At 33.1% G+C, this 20,898-nt stretch overlaps 1 protein-coding gene across 1 annotated transcript in view; it reads right to left on the reverse strand.

Moving 5' to 3' along the window:
- Positions 1-20,898, reverse strand: part of PRR16 (proline rich 16) — a 361,985-nt gene that overhangs the window by 83,210 nt on the left and 257,877 nt on the right. The gene's annotated exons all lie outside the window — the stretch shown is intronic.

Here is a 20,898-nt window from a genome sequence, read left to right on the forward strand (position 1 = left end):
GATTTTGTGCGACCTGGTGTAGTGAGAGATGTCCCTGCCCATGGCAGGGGAGTTGGAACTAGAGGATCTTTAAGATCTCTTCCAACCCAAATCATTCTTGATTCTGTGATTCTATGAAATGTATTTTAACATTTGCCTTTGCAAAATTCCATATCAAAAGCAACAAACAAGAAGAAAAACAATCCTGAATGGATCTGTTCTTTTACTATCTGCAATGGAAAAAGTATAATTACTTTAACATGCTCTGTAGGACAGATATGAGTGTGGGAAATGGATGTAATATTGTGTTACATAATTGTTAACTGTGTTTCCCCCAAATCTATTGAAAAATCAGCTTTATATAAATGGATTGCTGAAAGTTGAATGACAGAGGTATAAAGATGCTTGAATTTGCAGTAAAAAAAGTGGAAGTATTGCTATTATATATGCAAATGTTATTATATACAAAAATAAATAAATTTCTTTTGTGGTAAATTGCCTTCCTGAATATAGTCTAATTTGAGTGAGAACTCAGGTAAAAATGGAGCCAGAGACTGTTGAATACCATAGTTTGAATTATTTATGTAGTAAATGTCAACTAATAAAATATTTCTGAAGTATTTTAAAACCAGATAATAGGTAGGTATTAGGTAGCGACTTTTAAAATTGTATTTTGACACTCTCTTTCGGTTGTTGATTTCGAAACCCTTTCTTTTAAAACAGCCTTCCTTTGCTGTACTCTGCTATTTAAAAAAAACAAACCTGGCAGTTCAAAATTCGTTTATTTTCTTTCAACATGCAAGAAAAGACATTTACTTTCATTTCCTTTTTCCCTCCAATCATAAACAAATAAAACATTTTTTTTACCCTACAACATTGAACTAAAGAGATAATACTGAATAATATCAAATTTTTTTAAGAAATAAAAACAAGTAAAATGTTTTTTATTTCTAATAAACACTCCAAAAGCAAAATGTCACATGGAAATGTCTGTACTCTATTCCTGCCTTGTGATTCATCTGTTTAAATCTTACTTCTTTAATTTAATTAACTTCTTTAAGTTCTAAAAAGTCTAGAAGAGCAGTCCTTCTCAAATTAGAAGATGGTGGATTTCATTATGACTAATGAAGTCATTTGCCAAAAATTTATTTCTTGTTCCAAGACTCAGAATAATTTATATACAACGAACCAATGCAGCTCCTTCATAAAATGCCAGACTATAAGGCTAAGACTGAGAGGTTTCAAATCCTCCTTTACGCAACTGTGTGCTTCTGCAAAAATCTGCATGCCAGTTACTCTGTGAAGGTGACATATTAGATTATTTTATATGGTTCTAAAATCATCTACAGATCACAAGGGATGATCAGAACCTTCCTTACAACAAACTATTACCAATTCACTGTTCACTGCTAGTCTATATAGTCACTATCCCAAATTGTACCCATAAAGTTGTTTAGTTTACACCTCATCACACGTAACTTTTAAATATCTTTTGGAACAGTGAAAAAAATCTCTCTGCACTTGACCCTTGAGAGTGTAAATCAGACAATTCAGAATTTCCTGACTCATTAGGAAAATGTTAGAATACCTTAGTATGGATGAAAATCTGACCTCAAAAACAATGCAAAAGGGGAAACCCATTTTTTTCTAAACTCCTGGGCCACACCGCTTTAGGCATTGCTCATCACTTAATCTGAATTAGAGCTAAAAGTTAAGCAAGATTTTAACAAAATAGACTCAGGAATGTCATTAAGAATAAACAAAAGGAAGTAGTTTATCATTTCCTCCTTGAGGCACTAGAGAGTTTACTGACTTTTTTCAATATTTAGCAAAGACAGCAATACCAAAAAGTAGGCATTGGTCTCAGAGGTTCATTGGCAAATGAAAAATTTTACCTGTTTTTGCAAATGGAAAAAGTGGCCTACAAATTTTGACATGAGTGTGGCATTTAACTCAGCTGGTTTTCAGGTGCTAACCAAGCTGCTCTTTTACTCCCTCTCCTCTGCAGGACAAAGTCAGAAAATGCAATGAAAAGACTTGTGGGTTGAGAAATTGACCAGAAGATTACTTATGGATTGCTGCCATAGGCAAATTTACTTCACTTGCATAAAATTAATTTAACTTGTTTCTAATCAGTAATAGAGCAGGATAGCAGGTAATAAGAACAAACTTCCTCATAATCTTGTACTGTGTAGAAGATTCATCTTAATGAATCTTGTATGTGAACAGTCTTGTATGAGAAACTAGAACAAGAGGAATCTAGAAGATTAATTCTACATAAACAGGCCTATTTTACAGATTTTCAGTTAGATTACATTTATGTAGTTTGTGAATGTAAATTTTCACTGTGTGTTCTACTTAACAGTTATCTGTTCAGGTTTGCAGGATTTTAGTGTCATAATGTTTAGTTAATGTTTCAGGCTACATGGATGTAAACTTTTCAGAGTTTGAAAAACACCTTTAAATAAACACATCAACCACTTGTTTCAAAAGTACTGTAGATTTATCTTCAGAAGAAAGGTTTATTTCCCAGGGCAAGGCAGGCTTGACAGAATTTGAAGTATATGTGCAGAACCTGGACAGATTGCTGTAATATCAAACTTTTTGCAGTTGTGACAGAAATTATTTCTTTGCCAGCAGGACATTGAGTGAATCACTGGAAAAGGATATTTGATTTAATGACAAGATTTCGTTGTGCTAAATGATACAAGGCAAATGGTGAACCAGAAGTTTCAAGTGTAAAGTCCTTGTTAGTAACACTCTTAGAAAGCTTGTAAACTGTCAAATCAATAAAATGAAAACCACTCAGCAATTGCAACATATAAAACTTAAGACATTTGTAAGCAATAATGCAGCATTAGTGACTGTTAGATGTTTAATCATTGGCACAAAATACCTCACTGAACTGTAAAGAATACTTTACAGTTTCTTACTGTTAATGAGTTGTCAAATTAGCTATTTTGTTAGTGTCTGGTTCCCTAATGCTGTATACAGGTATCTTAAAATATATTAATGCCATGTTAACACAAGTGCTTTTCTGTAGCTAAATATATCTTAGTTTACAGTCTTCATGAGCCTACTACAGTAAAATGCAGCAGCATCAAATATAGCAAAAATAAACTATAACAAAATTAGTAAGTTTTTACAATGCTTTTAGCCTCAAGTCTGCTCTGCCCCAAATATTCTCAATAAGTTTTATTTCAAATTTATTTTAAGTACATTTAGGCTTAAACCAAATAGCAATCATATGGGATAAGTCTTGGCCCTCTCATCACATGACACCAGAGATGGTAACACTAATAAGTGATGCAGAAGCACCCCAAAAATTTAAAGCCAGAATTAGAACAACATAAATAATAATAATAAACCCCAAACAAAACCAAACAAAAAGCAAAACAAACAAACAAAACAAAAACAAAAACACAAAATCAAACAAAACAAAGTCAAACAAAAACAAACAAAAACAAAACAAAAACAAAAAACCAGAGAAACCAACATTACCCTGAAATACAGCTGATGAAATGCCACTGGATATTCTCAGCTTGCCTCCAAATGATAAAGAAACTTTGAACAGTTCAGTTTGGCCATATTAGTTTACCCCTCTGTTTTTCTTGTCATGACAGCAGAGCTGTAGCTTCGAGTTGTAGCATTAAAGCTGTTAATTAAACAAATCACCAAGATACCTGTGTGTTCTGCCGGATGTATTAGGTAGGAAGAAGTAATATCTCTTTCAATATACCACTGCTCCAGCTGGAAAAAGAAATTCATAAGCTTTACTAGAAACAGTTTCAAACCTATAAAAAAAGGGATCTTTTTGAGGGTAGGGTTTTCTTTTGATTATTTTGGTTTGCATTTTGAGATAACAGTGGCATTTGATATTAGAAAGAAGAACTATTCAAGTTAATAGTAGTTGAGATTCCTTTGGAGACAAAAGGTCCTCTGGAGGCAGTTAGAAAAATTTTGAGCTCTCCGGCTTCATCACTATGTCACATTTTTAAATTAGCATGCTCAGGATGCACGCTAATTTAAAAGATCAACATTATCTCATCTCATCTCATAATAAGGAAGGTGACAAGGGGGTGGGAAGAATAAGCACACTTAATATCTAGCTTCCACTGGACTGAACTATAATAAATATTTTTACAGTGTACAGGCCAGCATAATTTCAAAATGGATAATATTGAACAATGCCTGAAATGGAAGACCCTAATCCCCAATATTAGTTCTTTATAAGCAGCATCTCTGAATAATCTATATGCTTATAAGACACAAGATGGAGGTTTATATAGGGGTAGTATTACTAGTTTTACAACATTTTTGTTTACCTCTCCTTGTTTATACCCATATTCTTATATCCATAAACCAAATATTTGATTCAAGCAGATTCTTGGAAAATCAGAATTAATTTTATACTCATTATGCTTCTTTAGGATACATAATTTCTAAATGCTCAAAGTGTGTGCAGTGGCCTTTTTATAATAGTGAACTTTCCAGAGTGAAAAACCAGTAAAATGGCAGTATCACAAAAACTGAGAAGAAATAAAGGTTTTAACTTGTTTTTTTTTCTGTCTCTATTAATTAGCCAACTATAATTAACTGCTGAATATCTTTGCACATGGAATGTACAACCACTTCACAAGTTCATATTTAGTCAGTTGATTTTATTAGTTTTAATAGAAATGTCATAATTGAATATGCAAACTATGAATATGCAAACTGAATATGTAAACTACTTTATAATGTAGTTTTTAAATAATAACACCTAGAATATGTCCTCCATAAAACCCCTTGTAAGTTCTGGGCAATTATTTATACAGAATGATGAACACTTTAATTCATCCTTAGACCTCCCAGAAATTTTTAAGGAAATGAAGGGAAAAACCTGAAAGTAAGATTTTCTCAATCTTGCCTTCTCTTTTTCTATTATATGAATGAAACATCTGTTTTAGTTTTTGGGCAGGAGAACACCCCCAAAATTATTAAAAATAATTTATAACTCAAAGTTAATAGTCATCCTCCTAAATACTTGAAGTTGTTTATTTTAAATGCTTAGTTTTCATTTTTGATCATTGTTCAATAAAATAGCTGAATAATTTTTAATTTTAATTTAATTATAATTTTAATTCTAATTGTAACTATCATGTACTTCCATAAAAATAAACCAGTAGAAGTAACATAAAAATTAAACTTTCATGCTCTACTCATTCAGATAATTCACCTTCACTGTAAACAAGACATACCTTTTGATTAAGTCTCTCACAAATTACAACTTAACATTCAAACTTGGCACAGCCCTTTATAGAAATTAGGAAATAGGCCAGACAATCAACATCTATATATTAATTGTCTGGCCAATTCCCTAATGGAAGATTCCACTCCCCTCTTCTAACACAAGAATTGCAGAAGTAACAATGATAGTGTTTAAAGACTGGCTCTGCAAAGACCTGAAAAATCTGTCTGTCCAATAATCTAATTTGATATAACAACAGCAACAACAACATAATAATAATAATTATAATAATTTCATGTCTGTGTTCTGCTTAATATTTCAGTCAGTTTGTGAAATAATTACTTTTCTAGCTACTTCTACTCACCCTGAAACCCAAATTGCAACTATTCTTATCTTGCAGATAAGATATCATTTCAATTTTCAGAGGAAGAAAATACATCTCTGAAACATCTTCTACCACTTTTTTTCAACATGAAATTTCAAAGTTGAGCATTTACCAATTTTATTAATACAGTATTTTCTTTCAGTAACCATATTTTTCCACATATTTTAATTTGAATAGTTAACTGATTATTTGTTTAGAGAGATACTAACTACTGGCACATTGTCTGTTTTCCATAACTTAAGGGTACAGAAAACCTCTGAATAATTGAAACCAACTAATTTCAGAATTTCTAAATCTCAGTGTGGTTATTTCATTTTATTCCTTTAATATTAATTTTGGCCTGTCAGTGCATGTGGGAGAGTTTGCTATATTTTCTGGTTTGCAGTGAATGTACAAGAAAAGAGAAGAAAAAAGCATCTATGCAAATGCCATCCAAATGGACAGGAAAGATAAATAAATATACAGGGTTTTCAAAAATAATCTAGTTATATTATGAGGGATTGAATCCTAAATTGATACTAAAATATTGGAGTAACTTATTTTATTAATACTTACTTGTGTAGGTTGAAAAGTCCTTACTGGGCTCCTTTGAAAAAGTGAGTAGCTAATGGTTTGTAACCTGGAATTAAAGAAGAGTCTAGGGCTCTGAGACTCCTCAGCCTCCCTCATCTGCTCTGAGCCTAACCTTGTATTTTTTGATACTTAGGTGAATTGGAAATACAGTGACTCTGTCTGGAGGTCTTTGTTGAAGTAAATTAGGCTGATTCTCTTTCCTGTTCTGTACTCTGTACTATTCTGTTGGTTCTTTGCAAAGACAGAAAAATGCTTCCATCCAGGACTCAGATTCTGTGTGTTAAAATTATTGTCCTTTGATTAAGAGATCTGAGCAGAAAAGAACTGTTGTTTTCTATTGTTATAAAATATTGTCTCTACTCCATTGCTTGTGATCACTTTTCATTATAGTATTATTTTTCAATCACTGATGTTGAGAAAAACTGGCAAATTATTACTATTTATATTTCAAGATATTTAAAGATCTGTGTTAATATTTCTGACAATCATATGAAATAAGATAAATTTTACTGGTTTTACTGGAATGCTATGTATGGTAAGAACCATTTATGTTTGTATACCACTAGCAAATACATATTCTTTATACAAGTGAAATAAAGAAATGCAACAGGTTGTCAAAAATGTCTGATAACAGTAAAGGATACTGAAAAGAAAATACCACAAGCTTTATTCCTAAATTCATGCAGAAGGCAGGTCATCAGATCATGTACTTTGAGATGTGATAATGATCTGGTGATAAACACCATCTTGGTGCTCCAGGAATTTATCAACTAATATAAGACGTGACTTAGAATATAATCTGTACAGAGGTTTAGCACAGAAAAGTAGAACTATGACAACTATTACTAGAAATATGCAGTGAAGCTGGCTGATTATTCTCCATTTATTCCCTTTTCTAAAGGTATTGTCTTAATAATTACTTTTGCTATTGAGAAATTTTGGATTTTAGGAGTTCCTTTTAAAGAAAGAGACTGCATTTTTCTTCACATTTATAGTAACACCAGTATACTCAAATGCTCTTATGATGTAAATAAATTATCATCAGGGTATAAAAAATGAACAATATTATTTGGTCTGCATGAAAGTTGAGGCAGAGGCAATAGAGGATGACTACTAAAGGGAGATGGTGTGGTTGATGGTGTCTTTGTGTAACCTGTTCAAAAAAAGAGTCTTTCTGGACTTGGAGTAGGAATAAACAGACCTTTGAATTCATCAAATTATTTCAATACACATATTTTAATATATTAAATATATTAATATATCAGTCTTTTGTAAGAGAATTAGGAATTAATTTTAAAAGTTTTATATGGCAGGATGAGCTACTTCCAAAATGATTAATGCAACTGACAGTTCTAATTTTGAAGTATTAAATGTCAAAACATTGAGACCTAGAATGCTTGATAAAAATAATCTTATATAGCTTCTGACAATTGTATTTCACATTATTGCTTTAGCCAATATATTGGTACTCTATCATAATGACAGTCAGAATTCTCTTAAAAGTTTGAGAAAGGTTTATTGTAGATGAAGTTGAAGGATTGTTTTGATAGAACTTCTTTTTGCTCTGCCTCAAATGCAAGTTCAATAAATAGCTCTTTATAAATAGTCAGTGTTTAGATCCATCCAAATATAAATCTGATTTATAAGATTAACATCTGAGGAATCATTGATTCTGATTTAATAATGAGATCTTCAGGACACTTGAAATAGAGAATTTTTTAAGCCATAATCACATAAATTTTTTGTGGACTTTGGATGCCCCTTTTTTTTCTGAGGTTAAGCCAGGTCAAATGAGCTTTTAAAAATTTTTTAGGGTTTACTCTGCACAGAGAGGAAAGAATAAGGCTAGATATTAAGTAGATGGTGCTTACTTATGTGTCTGTCTCCAGCTGTTTTATGTTCTTGTGCTGTGCTAGAAAAGGATGCAAGGGAGCAAACAGAAATAAATCTACTGATCCTATTATTCTAGTAGGTAGAAATAGTCTAAACCTGTATTTATGGTGTTGAATGCAACTTTGACAACTAAAAATATGAAATTAATTTCAAGATTGTCACCAAGATTTGGATTGGATGGTGGTGTCTTGTAAGAGATTATGTGTTTGACTGATGAAGGAAATTAAAACCAGATTTAGTAGGTACTCCTCAGTGATTGTAAAGGATGATGGTAATAGAAATTACTCAATTTTGACTTATCCATATGTTAGACTTTGTTAAAAATTAGTTATGGGGACCTATGCTCACTGTGTTAATTTTTGTAAATTCATGTAGGCAGTTACAGTATTCAAAATACAGGTGCATTGTCTTATGAAAAAATAATAATTTAAATATTTGTAAAAATTTGCTGCTGTTTTCAGTCCAGTTAACTCCCATGCTTTAGAGCCCTTCTCAGGCATGGGAAGAATTCCGTTAGTAAGAGACCTTATTTTTTCTAAATGTTCTCTGCTGCTTAAAATTAATAGCATACTACCATAGAGTTTGTGGATTTATCACTCAATTTACCTCTCCTTTTACAGTCCAGAAAAAATTATTGGATCAAATGGGCTGATTATCTATCCCTGCTCTCAAAACAAGCAAGCGAGCAAACAAATGAACAAGCAAACTCAAACAAATAATAAAATCCTGCCAGCTCCCTCCCACACCAAACCTACCAGAAACCAGCCAAATAAATAAATCTCCAAGATGCAGTTGATATTTTAGTAGATATTTTAGCCAATTCCATTATTTTTGTTAAGTATCATACCATGAGATAGAATTAGTTAAAACACAAGATGAATCCCATTTTTCAGGATGCAACAGGTAGCAAAGGGCCTTGTAAAACAAAATAATGCAATTAAAACAACTTTAAACTACAGCACACACACACACACACCTTTCTCTTTGAGACTGAAATATGCATTTAACATGATAAACAATAGAAGTGAAAATATAACAGTATTTACCCATTACACAAGAATAATATATCTCACTGATCATTAATTTGGAAAAGACATCAATGAAGCAAATATCTTTCAGTCATATTGCATTACAGAAGATTTTTTTCTGGGCTTTCCTCTACAAAAACAAATTTTGTCAGTTTATAGATAGGAGGTAAGACAAAAATTTTACAAGAAAGTTACAGGAGATCTTAAAATTACAAGGAAGGCTTTTAAAGTTAAATTTTGATAATCTGCACAGTAAAAAATAATGTGAAAAGAATATATAAATACAGCAAGTTTGAAAATCCAGTCTAAAACACAGTCACCATCTCTTTTAATTTCTATGCAGGAAATCATGTTTAACTCTCGCTCAGCAACTTTCACTCAGCATTGTATATGATCCTAACACTCTTTGCTCACATGTATTACTCATTGTCTCCTGATAAATCTCATTAAGTTTCTCTAATGAGCTGCAAGCTTCTGTTCACATGAATTTAAGTGCAGGATCAGTCTTGTCCTTTTGCGTCTCCATGCCTTTGTGTGAATGGTGGCTAATTTTTCACACTGTTGATAAGGAAAAATATAGTGATTTTAAATATTCTTTCATCAGTACCATAACCTATACTGCAAATCTCCTCTGTCAATACAAATAAAGTTAACAGGAATCTTGTATAAAAGTTAGCAGACAAGACTGAAATTAACAGTTCCATGGTTTCACATTGTCTGTGGATTATATGTAGATATGTATTTTTTTTAACCAAAACATTTGTAAAAATGTAATAAAGGGATAGAAAGATCTTCTAATAAGTTGGATGACTTCAAGCTTCAAGACTTTTTTATTTTTTAAGCAAAGTTTTTTTATTGGAAAACTTAATATGTGTATTTAAAACAGTCCAGTGGAGAGATTATGTCCAGACAGAATATTTAGCTGGAATAAAAGAGCTGTCAAAAAATTTTTATGCATGAACAGCAAATTATATTTTTTCCTCTGAATAATGTAAAATTTTAAATCCTGACTTTTTATAGCTAAGTTTTTCACACAGTATAGTACAGCAGGGACAAGTCCAAAATTGAAAAGTGTACTTTCAAAACTAGCGGATAAGTTGCACAAAGCTTCAGATAAACTCTCTGAAACAAACATGTTTAAAACAAATAAGTACAAAAAGATAGCTTGTTCTGAGAAGCAGACAAAAGCAGACTCCTTATTAGAACTTCTGCTGAAACTAGTGTAAATCTTATTATCCAATGGATCAGTAGTCATAAAACGAGGTAAAATAATTCTCCCATGTTTTACAGGAAGTCCATGGGTAGAATTACTTCTGCAGATACCGATTTTTCCAAATATGGACTTTCCCACATTTAGGATTTAAGCGACTTTTTAATGATGACTTAAATTATTTTTAATTATGACCAAAACCACAGGGCGTATCATTTTCCCTGACCATTAGTGAGCGTTCTGCAGACCATCATTTGTGAGACAGGAGCACCTCAAAAAATGCCCTTGGACACTGAGTTGCTCTAAATGGAGGTGGATGATGAATAACCAATTGTTTAACAGTACAGTAAATTTCTAAAAAGGAAAACTGCTGAATTTTTAACAAAATGAGTGAATTTCTCCACTGTGGCTTGGTTTTCAACACAAATTTCTGATTGGCAAAATGACAACTTTTGAACAAAAACAGAATATTTATATGCATTGCTGGGTACTTCTTCATAGAGAGAAAAAAAAGAAGAGCTGGTAGATTTGAGAAGTCTAGAGAATAAAACATGTAATACATCACTGTATATTGCTTATGCTGAATAGACTTAGGTGTGTAGGTCTTTCTTAGGTCCCTTCGTGTTACAATGCGCTGGGGCTTTCTCCATTTCCAGGGACCCCTGTGACTCTGATCAGATAAATGTGGTCCCTTTCTTTCCTGCTCCAATGGGGTTGGTGGAGAGCCAGAAAGCCCACCCTGTCCAGAGCCTAAATAAGGCCCTGTCCTTTCCTGTCCACTCTCTTTTTCCCCTCATCTCAGGGAATAAAGGAGCTGGACAACTGCATCGGGCAATTGGAGCCTCTTTTGAATGTCTTCCCAACTCCTGACGTGCCTTCTCTCAAGGCCCCGTATATCTGGGCTGGCCTGGTGTTTCAGGGGGCTGAGGGGGATAGGCACATCACCCTAGGATAGCAGATGCAACTTTGCTTTCAACTGAAGTACCCATAACTCTTGTGATATGAATATTTATTGAAAGAGTGTTTTTGAATATCATTCATAAAGCTCTGTCATAAAAAGAAGGTGTATCTATTCTGATATGATCTATGGAGAAAAAAAAATAGCAGATATCTAGCACTTCCATATGTCTAAGGACTGTGCAAAGCCTTTTAAAAAAACTATGTAAAAGTATGTATTTCAATTTCACAAATTGGAAACCTGCAGGATAGAAAGATGGAATAAACAGACAGTCAGATGTATGATTAAACAAACAAATCCACCACCATAAAATCTCCAGCCACAAATTCCTCCTTCTGTGCACAAATTTTTGAGAGTTTTGATCTCTTCTAATTTCCATTAAATCTTTATATATCTGTTTTGTTTCAAAATCATCTAAGATATTTGCACTTCCTCTTCCAACTTTTCAGCACAGCAGTGCTGTCACAGCTGTCAAAATTGATTAATTAAAAAAATTTGTAATACAGAACTCCAATGGTCTCATACCTAGAGAGTCATAATTTAAATGAGTTCATGAATTTACTCAGTGAGCAATATCATGGTTTAAAAACTATTTTGGAAAGAGTTTGGAAAGATACTTGTTTTTTCATAATGTTAGTACTGCGCCTAGTTGGACTCCTGCTATATATACAAGTGTGTCATATTTGTAGCAAATTGTTTTTAAATCCAGTTCTAGGGTCTGAAATGACACAGATGAAAATTCAGTTGTCACCCATTACTTAGGCTAGATTATGCCATTTGTATAGGTTGATTAGGGTCAGCCAAGAGTAGCCATTCAGTTTATCTTATGAATTGTTGTTGAAAGGAAGCCTTTAGAAGTTTGTTTTATGAATGTTTTCCAACAGCATTTGCAAAGGAATCTGACAGATGTTGAAATTCAAAATGATATTTGGATATCTTGCTAATTATAAATAAAATATTTTTAAATTTTATAATTTTTGGTAGACTGAATATAGATTAATTCAGAACTTTTTGCCTAGGCAATCCAAATTTCAAAGACAAAGTTCATAAATATTAATACAAATATTTTAGGAAGTATATTAGCTCTGGTGTGCACCTAATATAATACCTGCAGCTCCATAAACTGTCTGAAAGTTGAGCTGCTTTCCCTCAAGTTCAGGACAAATCCAAGGGAAGGTATTTCAGAAGCCTCTATTGGAAGTGCACCTTCAGAGATTATTTTTCTGTCAATTCCTTGTATATCTTGTTGTTTCTTTTTAAAAGGACAGTAGATCTGGCCATACATTCTCGGAACAAACAGTTGTGTATCTGTGAAAGATCTCCACATTTCCTTGTAGTCTGCAGTCTCTTAAAGAGCAGACCACATAAGGTGCTACGGTACTGTGTGAGGATGTGCTCCTCCAGCTGAGAGAGGGCTTTTATCATCAGAGAGAGGTTGGATACCTTCCCTGATCATTTTGAGCCCCTGTCACTCTCAGGACATTTAATCCGAGAACAGCTAGAAAAATGTCTGTATGGATTCTAATATATCTAACAAGGGAAAAATCAACTGTGATTACAAGGAGATTTTGCTCAAAAAGTTAAAAAAGGTAATTATTTTACAATAAAGCATTTTGAATTTTAACAAATGATTCATAATAAATTCTTTTACTTGAATATTATATGTTCCTTCATTATGTTAAGTAAAGAAGAGAACACTAGTGATTTTTGGAGAATCTAGTGAGTATTAAAAGTAACAATTTTCTACAAGATAGGGTAGCTAGGGATAAATTTGAACAAGCAGCTTGAGATCTCACTACCTGCAGGCCACAAAATGCAATTCAATCACTGGAGATTTTTTTGTCTAGTCTGTAAATACCACCTCAGCATCAACTGTGTTGTAATTACCTTTTGTATTTTGCTTTTCTTAGTCTTGCATTTCAAAATCTGATATAGCCTTTGAAGGTAACCTTTTACTTACAGTAAAAATTTTGCCTTCTAGTAGCGGTACCCGTACAAAATCAGCATATGCTTGTTTTACTGATGTGCATTATTAGAATAAAACTCAAAAATAGCTACCAATAGTGCAAAAAGTATCAAATGTTTGTAGCGAAGAGAATCCAATATATCTGGTGATATCTGTGTGAAAGGTGAATGATTCTATGTCCTGTAGGTGCAGTGGTTTGTTGAATCATACCTCTACACTTTACAAGGACATTTTCTCTAGACATCATAAAATATATATGGTTTTGCAAGCGTCTACAGGGAGGTGACACTGTCTAAAAAACTTTGAGTTTTTTAGACGCTAATTCATAATGAAGAACAGGTATCTAAGCTATAGCTCCCCACAAAATGCTATCACATCTCAAGAAGTAAATATTTTTCTCAAAGGAACCAAAATTGGTTTACGTTGAGATTTACTTTAGGAGGCACCACAACTTTTGAATGGAAAAAAAAATCCTTCAGGTGAGTACCTGTCAACATCAGTTGAAATAAGTCTCATGCAGAAGAAATATTGCTATTCATTCTTTTAGTGGCCCCAATTTTTTACCTACTTTATAAAATACTTGAAAATTAAGTATTTTTATTATTTCTATATAATAATAATCTATATAATAATTATTATTATTTCTATATAAAGTAATGATTTTATATGTAACATGGACAGGGGACAGAACAGCAATTATGAAGGTTTAAATTTCAGGAGGTTTAATTAATCAGTTTACCTTTAGGTTAACTAAGCCAGTTTATTCAGGTGTTGAATGCAGATGCTGCAAGACTGAACTCTAGGAAAAGTATTTTGGTACACTGTCAGTTTTTCACTTTCCTTTCAGGTGTGTGCTCTGAAGCAAGAATGGTTTTCAGGTCTGATTTATGGAGTCCAGTCCTAATGTAGTGCTTAAAGAATAAATGTGAGCATTATAATGCAAGTAAAAGACTTGAAACCGACACACCTAAGCTGTGGATACTCAGATATTTTTTTAACTAGGAATTACAGGAAACCCAAACAGACAAGTGCACTCACCATTAATGTATTCATAAATATTAAATTATATGATGCTTAAGCACATCACAGAAAGTCTTCTTGTAGTCATGGTTAAGATACATTCCTGAGAGACAGTAGTTCATTCAAGTATTTGTGAGCAAGGCAATATTTTTAACCTATCTCCTATAACCCATATAATCTGTTTAGCAGAAAGGGTGTTGGGCTCAGTACTTATTCCCATTGTGGCTTTCCAAAGCCCAACACAGCAGACATTCAGAGAGCAAGAATAATAGTCTGTGAGCTTGAGACAGGCATGGGAAATGCTATTTTATGGTGCTCAAAAAACCTTGCTGAAGGAGTGGGCAGCTAATTCTTTGATGTTGTCAAATCAAAAAGATTTCGGGATTCTAGTGGCCATAAGCAGTTTTTAGGATGTGGACTGGGGTCACAGCATCTACCTGCATCCATAAATATATTCATACATTTTCACTGGAATTTTTAAAATGTAAAATAATATTGAAAAATTAAACTCCTGTACAAAGACTGTAGATTTCCATCAAAATGATAGAATTTGTTGATAATTTAGGAAAGTTCTTTGTTAACGCCTCAGATGAGAAATCAAGACCCATAATCCTACTCACTGTGTCTAAAAAACTGGCAGAAGCTCTGTTATTGTACATGCTATAAACTGTGAGAGAAAATAGTACAACATTACTTATCCATAAGTTTGATAGAGGTAGAAAATGTCAGATGTGGATAGAGATGCTAAATCCTCTATCTACCTTTTCTCAAAGGCTCAGTCACTGATATTCTTGAATATGGACAAATATATTGTTTATGAAAGGCATATCATGCCAGCTGGCCTTTGAGACCTGAAGAGCTGCCAAAGTTGCTACAAGTATTTTTAGTCTCATGAAAATAGTGACAACCTTCTTGATGGTGTAGATTTTTTCATGTGAATGAGGTGACACTTTACATAGTGGCCCCATACTTCAAATGTTATCCTCTGCCATCAGGCATAAGCAGTCATTCATCTATTTGATACTGACAACTTTGCTATGTTAAAAATAGTTTGAAGGGCTAGGATATAAAATTCCTGTATGTCTGGGCTCATTTAAGCATCTTCCTACTATGGTTAAAAAACCCAGCCCTAAGGAGTCTGAAAACTAACAGGAAATCACAGGTATCAGTTACCTACAAAACAGAGCCTGGGAGATCCCTCTTCAATAATAATAGATTAAAGGAGATACTTTTTATTTGAAGATTATGGATGTTAATTGCCCCTTTTTTTTGCAAGAGTCAGTTGGAGACTGAAAGTCCTAAAGTAGGTCCTATTGATTCCGTGTCTTCATGAGGACCTCACAATGGCAGTAGGGATCAGTGGCAATTATGTCCAGGCTTAGTTACTTCACCAATTTTTTCCCTGCAGTCTAAATTAATGAGAAAGATGAATGGTGTAGGATCACCAGTGTTCTTTCAAGTGTTTCATTTCACTGCTTGTGGTGTGAAGAAATTTGATACTTCAGGGTGTATGGTTACAACAAGTCCTGCTGATTTTCATTATTATATGTATTTAATTTCCATTTCTTTTTTTAGTTTTTCTGAATTCTCTGCCCTGCAATAGCCAACTATTTGATTCTTCTAACATTCAGGGTTTGCTTTCTGTTTGAATTTTTTAAAGATATGTTTATATTCTCATTCTAAATGTCTTGCTAAAATTTCTGTCTGGGTCAGGCCTCTGAAACTAATACAGCTACATATGATTTCCAAGTCTGTTTCTAACTGCACTTTCCGTAGATTTACTGTGTAAGTCATATTTGCTACATCTGCTATGTACAGACAGAGCCTAGTACCAATTGAGCATGGTCTGTTGTCACTGAAATACAGCTGAAATGCAGTCAAAATGTCATAGTGCTGCACTATTCATTTGACAGTGTTCTTACTCTTTTTGCACATCTATGAAACAGAAACACAGTTTGGAAGACAAGGAGTATCTATACTCCTTGTCTATACAGTGGAAGAAAGGAGTGCTATAACCAGTGGTTAAAACTTTAAAACAATAAAATAAATATATTAAAACCATGTTTTTTTCTCATGTTCAAGTAGAACTGCACCCTAAAATCTACATGTAATAACACTGTAGAATCTATGCCAGTAATGACTATAGAAAGGCATCTTTTTCTGCATTACCCTCAAAGGCAGAATCATAAGTACTTTTCATGCTATGCCTGTTAAATACGCTTCTGTAAGCTCAGAAATCCAGCATATCACTTTCTAAAAATATCAATGAGAAAATTCCTGATAATTTTGAAATCAAGCTAAGTCAAGTCTTTTTCTTTCACAATTTGTCTCCTGGATCATTGTTCCTTTGGACTTTCTGCCAAACAGTACACTAAGAGATGGAAGAGCAGCAGACAGAACTGAAGAATTTTCAAACCAAAATAAAACAAGTGAAAAAGAAAGTACTTCTCTATCTTTCTTCTAGCACACAATATAAATATTTATGGTGCTAAAATATATTTACTGCATATATGCTACCCACTGCATAGATATGAAATTTAGTATAGCAACACACTTCACAGGTTCACTCTGATTTTAAGTCAGTGTGAACTTTGCCCTTACTTTCTGGAATGCATACATATGAAACGTTGTGAGGGGTTCATTGAAGTTAGTGTTAGTACTCAAGGCTTGTGCTCTATGCCTAAGTATTTAGTCACATACATTGCTATATTAATTCTTTATTGAAACAAAAAATGTTGCTCTTATGCACATCACACAAATTTAGTCACAAAAAAATAATTCATAGAAACACAGTAGCTAACTGGAGCAGTTGTGCTTACTAGCTGTAACAAAGAAGGTACAAACAAATTCTTTATGCCTAGATACTCAAAAAACTTAGATTCTGCAGCTACTGATTATTTTGAGAGGAACCAAGACGTTAAATACTGAGACACTGGGTTTTGATCTTTGTACTGCAAAAGAAAACTCAATTTGCAATAACAGATATTTTCAGTGGCACTTAAACACCTATATGTAAGGATCTGTCTTACAAAACAATCAAATTTTTCTCACAGTAAAACAAAAATCCTTACTTTCTTGGTTATTTCAATTTACATAGTATTTACTGAGGTCACTGAACAAGTCATAAGGGCAAGAATTCATCTGAAGTGTTGGCACTTATATATTACTAATTTGTGGCCAAAATTTAGTGATATAAATTGGGTACTGATCTAGGTTGTATATATTTTGACTGTTAAATTTCCCAGATATTAAATTTGTCTGAATTTTTAATAAGTAAATTATGCAATAAGCCTGTAATGAGAATAGATTAACTGATTTAGATTAATTGCAATTCTGAGAGTAAGAGAACTTGATCTCCTGATTTTTCCATGTTATTGGCCATGAATAAGAACAAAAAATCATGTTAAAAATAACAAACTAAAATGAGATCCAAAGGCTTAGAATATGGATGTAGATGTCTACATCTTTTTCCGGTGTTCTCTGTTCACTAGCATGTTAACTTAGAAATTAACTCCTTTTTGATATGAAAATGACTGCAAATATTCAGTTCTTTTTTTATCAGGACTTCTCCCCAGAATCCTTTAATTTTGTGACACAACATTTGAAAGTCTCAGTTTAATAAATCAGTTTGCAATTAATTCAGTTTGTGCCAGCACAATAAGGGTCTGTAAATATTTACAGATTTCTGTAGATTAAATAATGACAATTTACAAAAGTAGTGGTAGTTATGTTCTTTTGTAGCCTATGGTGGACATGTAAGGAACAAACATGTTTGTCTAGCAATGACTTTTGCTTATAGTAACTGGGCAGGATATTTGCAAAACACTCACATAATTCAGGAACTAACAGTTGAGACAAAATTAGTTGCAATATCACTGTAAGTTTGTGGTGAAGAAAATCTGAACATAATCACATTTGTAAGTGCACTGGAAGTCTTTGGTTTTGATATTTAAATCTATTGGCGTGATAGAAATTCCCTGTCATATGGACTTAACAAATGCATAATTGGCATTGACATGAATGCTATGCTAAAGAACTTTTTATTCATAGCCTAGACAAGGATGATTTATGATTTGATAGAAAAAAACATTACTACCACTTTTTGTGTACTTCACTTTCAAAGTTGACCATCAAGGTTTTAGATTTTCATATGAAATACAGAGCATTGCAAGTAAGACATGGTTTTCAATTTAGTGTAAAATTTATAGGTGCAACATCAAGAAATGCAAATAATGGAATGATAGAATGTCTTGGGTTGGAGGGGACATTAAAAATCATCTAGTTCCATCCCTGTGCCATGGACAGAGGCACCTTCCAGAAGACCTGGTTAATCAAATTCCCCATAGAACCTTGCCTTAAACAATTCTAAGGATAGGACATCCAGACTCTGGGTAACTTGTTTCAGTGTCTCACAATTCTCACAACAAAGAATATTTTTACAAGATCTAACCTAACTCTACCCTCTGAGATGCTGAAAATTTTGACAGTGTTATCACTTTAGATATATGTGTTCTCGCTAAGACACTTGGTAAGTGTTAATTATCATCCATTCTATGGAAGAGAGGGGGTTATTGTATTTGCAAATTAGAAAACATTTTATCATGTTTCACAATAACAAAAATGGAAAAAACCCAACAATTTTAAAAGGTACTTAGAATTAATTTTCTTAACTCAAATCAACTTAAATCAAATCAAAAGTGACCCAGAATTGATTTTGAGAAAACTTGCATTTTGTGACCACTATGGTAAAATGGATCGAAAGAACAACTTGATTTGAAGCTGTGATAAAGTTCCCTGCAGTGCTTCTATATTTATATTCATGAAGATGCCATTAAGACTCAAAATTTATTCTGTGCCAGCAGTCCTTTAAGAATGTCTTATGCTAAACATGCAATAATTAAGAAGGTCTCAGTTTCTTCACAAAGTTTCTTCATTTTCATTAATTCAGGAAATATTTGCAAGTCTGTTCTGGAGGTACAAAACACAGTCAAATGAAGAAAATAGTGTACTGAAAGCAATATTAATGGTGAATTAGACTGGTATTTTATAGAACAGTTTAAAGGCAGGTTACTACAGTTGGAGGTTGTTATAGATATCTCTCTTAGAGACATATCACTTGTATGTACTATCATAAAGTATTGTTTACAACCCCAGAATACTGTAAGGAACTGAGCGGCAAGTGGAATAAAAAGGGAAGGTGGGAAACTTTAGGGTCAGTACTGATGCTGTTACTTTTTGCTGTTCCATTCTGCTTTCCCTCACTAGAGGAATTCCTGCCCTCTCTGGGTATGCTGTTACATGGTTCTTCTACTTTCCCATTTTCCCATTTTCTCTTTCTTCAATTATCATTCTGTAGTAGATTTAATGTTTAAACTTCTCAGTGCAGTATAGTTCACATAAATCTTTGTGGAACAACCTGAAAGATCTCTCTACCAAGCCATTAGTTTCACTGCCAGCAAACTGGCATAAGTGACTACTGGAGGTGGAATATATTACAAACTTATCTAGGCCAAAGGAGTAACATTTTATCCCCAAGCATTAATTTAAATTTTTTCTAGAAAGTGAAGGGCATCTTGAAGGGAACAGCAGCTTACTCAGAGTAACCCTGCCTGAGCACAAGGTTTGGACCAGGAGATCTTGAGAGGTCCCTGCCAACTTCAGCCATTCTGTCTCTGTAATACAGGAATCTCATGTATAGTGGTGGATCAGCTTATGAATTTAGATGCTTCATTAGAATATTTAAATATACTTTCAGAAACATTAACAACAGAAAAGCCAAGCTAAAGGCTCAGACATACAGAACAGAGTATTTTAGGTAATAATTGTAAAAATCCACATATTTTTATAACTAGCTCCTTGTAGAAGAATGGAAATACATTTTTTTTTTCCTCTAGAAAAAAAAGTAGGTCTGGCCTTTCATTTTCTTTTTTTCTTTCAACTGTAATGAATTCTCCATTTCTTTTCACAGGAGTTCTTCATCTCTTATTGAATAAAGAGGATGTATTAAATTACTCAAAAATCTTTTTACAGCCATAGACAACTCATTCTTAAGTATTTTTTTTCCATATTGGGTGCATTTATGAATTACACTCATGGCTTCCAAACAGGAAATCTATCCACAGGGATTTAAATATATGTGTTAAATAGGGCATTTCGGGTTCAGTAAGTAAAATTATTCTTGTTTGTTTGTTTGTTTGGGTGTTTTTTTAGTTTCTGGGTAGTTGTGAGATTTATCGAAAACTGTGCTCTGTAGAAGAAATTGCACAAAACTCACATATAAAATAAGAGATGCAGCATGCTGAGCATAATGAGATCTTCCTGAAATCAATCTCTCCTATTGTTTACCTCTCTATTGTCCCTGGAGTTGATGCAAAGATGCCAGACTCTCTGTGGTGTCATCTAAAGATTTTCTAACTTGCAGGTCATAGACATGGAGAAATCATCAGATTTATTTCTGAAACAGAATTCTCTACTTCCAAGACACTGTTTTGAGGCAAAACTGAAGGTATCATCTTTTCCCAAAACTTTTTTTTTCCCATTGCATTGTACACTTAAAATCTCTGTTGCTATTATTTTGTAGAAGCCTAGTTTCATTCATTACTTAGAGCATCTGTAAATAAAGATCCATAAATATTTTAGTAAAGTATAGTATTTTG

This window comes from Taeniopygia guttata, chromosome Z (genome assembly GCF_048771995.1).
Source record: "Taeniopygia guttata chromosome Z, bTaeGut7.mat, whole genome shotgun sequence".
Taxonomy (NCBI): domain Eukaryota; kingdom Metazoa; phylum Chordata; class Aves; order Passeriformes; family Estrildidae; genus Taeniopygia; species Taeniopygia guttata.